The 4,188-nt window shown below is 39.1% G+C and overlaps 1 long non-coding RNA gene across 1 annotated transcript in view; it reads right to left on the bottom strand.

The window, feature by feature from the left end:
- Positions 1-4,188, bottom strand: part of LOC102471679 (uncharacterized) — a 31,450-nt gene that overhangs the window by 10,853 nt on the left and 16,409 nt on the right. Inside the window, exon 2 of the long non-coding RNA XR_334908.3 lies at positions 4,002-4,125. This is a non-coding gene — a long non-coding RNA (uncharacterized LOC102471679). The remainder of the gene's footprint in view (positions 1-4,001; positions 4,126-4,188) is intronic.

The following is a 4,188-nucleotide window of genomic DNA, read 5'->3' as shown; positions in this document are numbered from 1 at the left end:
GCAGCAGGAAGGTGAGTCATAGATGACTTACTTTTGTATCTATATTGTCTAACATTAAAAACAAATTACATACATATATTTACTTACATGTAGAATATGTTTATTTGCAAAAATACTCTTTTTAAAGTTTATCCACTACTCCTTCCATTAGAGAGAGAGAGAGAGATACCTACATCCCCAGCAGGGTTTTAATGCCTTAATCCACTTTCATTAATAGTCCCAGATAAAGGACTTAAGTGTGACTGGCCCGTTCAGGAAGGTCTATAGACACAAACCCAGAACCTGCCCGAAAGGATGAACCTCACAGAACATTGTGCTACTGTTGTACCACCATCTGGCTCCTAAAACACTTGAAATGAAAAAAATAAACGAAAAATAAGTAGTAGAATTTCTGTGTCATCTGTCATGTAACGCATGTGTGCCATCTTTCATTTGCCACTATAGTGGTCCTCATCTAAAAATGAAGCTATTAAGTCCTTGAAACCCATCAGAGAGGCTAATCTAAGACTCGCTGGACAACTGAGCCTGGAAGGACTATGTGTAGAACCCAAGAGAGAAGACCTCTAGAGAAGAAATTGGAGTTTTACTCTACCATTTTTTTCCTCCACATTTGTATCAGAAATGGAAAATATCCCTATTCCATAATAGCCACAGTATGATTTTCTGTGTGGTCATTGTATAATCAAAATTCTACACTACCGACAATTCCCTATAGAAGGAGATTTTGATTTAATGATATAACTGATGATGTAAGGAGAAGAAAAGAGTTAAATAGTATTAGAAGAAAATGGTCTGAAACAATCAAAATGAGTCTTGCATTAGTGAAGCTAAAACCAAACTGGCTGCAATTAAGTATCCAGGGACTTGGGGATAGGTATTTCTCAGACTCTGGAATGGTGGATCAATACTGATCAATAATGATTCCATTTTGGTGAAAACAGCATTGCATATTTCTGTTTATTCTTCTGACATTTAAGAGCAGCCAGGCCTCATTTGAAATGAGTGCTGTGTCATGGGCAAAATGTGGACTTTGGAGACTGATAGATCTCACTCAGCTCAAATTCCAGCATCATTACAGTGTGTTGGCTGTGTGACCTTGGGCAGGTCACCACATTTACTGGAACAGCAGCTCACAAAAAGTAACAGCAGCTTCCAGGGCTGCAGGCATCAGAAGTGACAGCTTGAATGCAAGGTGTTTTCTATGGATGATGAACTCCCTGCACCTAGGTATCACACTTCCCTGTCCTCTCACATCATCCCCCCCCCTTTTTTTTCAGAAATGCTTGCTATATGGCATATGTGCTTGCCAGAAAGACAGAGACAGAAAGTGAGAAATCACCCCCCAGAGGGGATGGTCTTTCCACAGGCCTGTCTCCTCCATTCTCCTCTTTGGATCTTGGGCACACATGCACATGTGCCCAACGTGAATTTAAGCCACCGGGTCTGGGACTTGAACTGCTGTCAACTACATGGAAGTCCAGCGACATAGCCATTAGGCCAACTGCTGGTCTCCACATCTCCACTTTTGAAGAAGCAAGAACCACTCCTTACGGAAAGCAAATGTGGAAACGCAACTTCGAGGGAATTTGGAATGAGAGAACACCCTCAGCCTTGGATGAGGGTCTCTCTCCTTCACTCTGCCCTGGACTCCCATATCCCTCCCTGTCCTGTGCTCCATTTTCAGCACCACCTGAGAGTGTATCCTTCTGTATATCTTCAATCAGGCTCATTTGCCAGGATCTTCCTACATGTTCATATGCAAATCCACAGCGATTCTCTGAAACAAACTTGTTTCACTCTTGGTTTCCATTAATGTTAAATCCTCCAAATGACCTTTTTCCACCTGTCCATTCCTGCGGTTTCCTTAGCAGATTCCAATTTATCATCCTCACCCCCAAGCTGTTCTGCTCCTGTGTAAGGTCCAGCCCTCTCAGGACCTCAGCCAGCCTCTTAGCTGGCACTTGACACTCATCCCTCTCCCTGGGGAAGATAAGACAATGATCAAGCCAAATGACCCTGGCCACTGTGTGATCATTATTAGTTGATGAATCAGTTCTCTCTCCCTCTCTCCATCACCTACAGTAAACTCCTTGTCAGCATGAGGGAACGTTGCAAAGTGGGTTAGAAATGGAGGTTCTGGCATCTGACTGAAGTTAATCATGATAGCAGACATAAAGTGCTTAGCGCCTGAAATGTGGTCAGTGCTAAGCAAAGGTGAGCTACTGGGACATGTGCCTATCTCTGCAAGGAAGAGGTGGTCAGCTTTTGTTCAACCTCTTTAGCGATATCACCAGTGAAACTTCTAGGACAATCCTCACTCTCCTCCTCCTTCCTTTTCTATAATTCCCAGTTGTCCTGGCTGGAGGTTATTTACAAACGGTGGAATCCTAAACCTTTCTGAGACCAGGAAGAAAGCTATGGATCCATAATTTTGCATCTAATTCCTAAAGTTCACAAAACTCTTGACCTCAAGTATAAGAACCCTAGTTTGAACATTAATTTGTAAAGTGAAATTTTTGTCATTGTTGGTTTGTTTATTTTTTGGTCCTGAAAATTACTATCTTCTCGTGATAATATATACATATATATATGTGTGTGTGTATGTATGTATATATTTTTTATATAATGAAAAAAAACCCTGTGATTAAAGTTATATTTAATGGGGAAATACTTCATCTTTCCACTATAATTGGGGACAAGTCAAGGATGACTGTTCATACCATGTCTATTCAATATTGTACTTAAGGCCCCAGGCATTGCCATAAAGCTCAGAAAAGAATATGTATATAAAACTAAAACTATTTTCATTTGCAGACCAAAAAAGCTACTAGAAATAATAAGTGATTTCAGCAAGATTGAAAGATCCAAAAGCTTTTTTTAAAGGGATGGATCAGATGATCAAGGTCTGGAGGGTCTGAGGAAGGACATTTGGGGGAGGGACAGGGAAGCAAAGCATTAATGGCCCAAAGAGGTGTGGTATTATCTGTTGAAGATATTTTGTAGTTTTATCAACAGTACTAGGGAGAAATGTTCACCTGTTGAAATACCCATTTTGTAAGACAAATAATATTGTGATTGAATGTATGGAAGAAAATGAAATGAAAAAAATAAGTAAATAAATAAATAGAAAAATAAGAAGTTTGTGAAAAATGAAAAAAAAATCCATATAACCCAAATTGGATCACACTGTAAATGCAATATGTAAAATAGTCAAGGGTTGGGGATTCTAGTCCCAATTCTGCCACTTATCGTGTGACCTAACAAATTACCTGACTTGTCTGTTTTTCTGATTTTCATCTATAGACTAAAAATATAATCATAAACATATGGTGTTCTTTAGATAGTTCACAATTAAAGAAGACAATACGTATGAAGTCTTTGGCATAGCTCCCAGAATGTAGTAGATTTTCAATAAATGTTAGCTTACATTAAATGGCAACTGTATCTATTTTCTCATTTTAACTTATGTGCATGATGTGACCATGTGGCAGATCTTGTAGAGTTGTGATAGCAAAATAATGTTTTCCCAAGCTTTTTAGATGGAGAGACACAGAGCTAAGAACAATATTCTGGATAGTGCAGTAAATCTCCTTTCAACTTCTTTGACCTGAAAGGAGAAATCTATGGGCCAGGATGAATATAACATTTTCTATATTTAGGGAAGCTGACTTTGGGGACATTTTCTTTTAAGCCTGAAATACTTTAATACTCAGGAACTTAGAAATAAGCTGTCATCATTCTGCACTTGTTTAATGACATACATAGGCTTTAGCTCTCTAATAACAAGTGCTTTGTGGGAAAACTGTGTTTGAACAGCAAAAACAAGCCCAGTGCTCTGCGTGGCATTCATTTATACTACTCCAGCTCTGGCTTTTGACAACAACAAATTGTATAAGCTTTGGCGACCTATGGCCAGCAAGAAATAAAGTATCATGTTTAGTAGCGTATTACTTCTCCCTTAATGTACACTAATCACTGTCTTTAAACCACACAGGACTTACAGTGTACCAGAGGTCCAGAGTCTGCTCCTCTTGTCCACAGACAGCATCAAGCTCAGCTCTAGCTCCTGCTGGAAGGTATGTTCATTTCTGAGTGAATCAGTATTTCATACAGCTTCTCCATAATCTGTAAACAAAATAATCGCTCTAAATTGAAGATTTTCTTTTTATGCATCATAATATTGTCTAG

This window comes from Tupaia chinensis, unplaced genomic scaffold (genome assembly GCF_000334495.1).
Source record: "Tupaia chinensis unplaced genomic scaffold, TupChi_1.0 Scaffold000311_2, whole genome shotgun sequence".
Taxonomy (NCBI): domain Eukaryota; kingdom Metazoa; phylum Chordata; class Mammalia; order Scandentia; family Tupaiidae; genus Tupaia; species Tupaia belangeri.
This window is presented reverse-complemented; position numbering and strand designations above follow the sequence as displayed.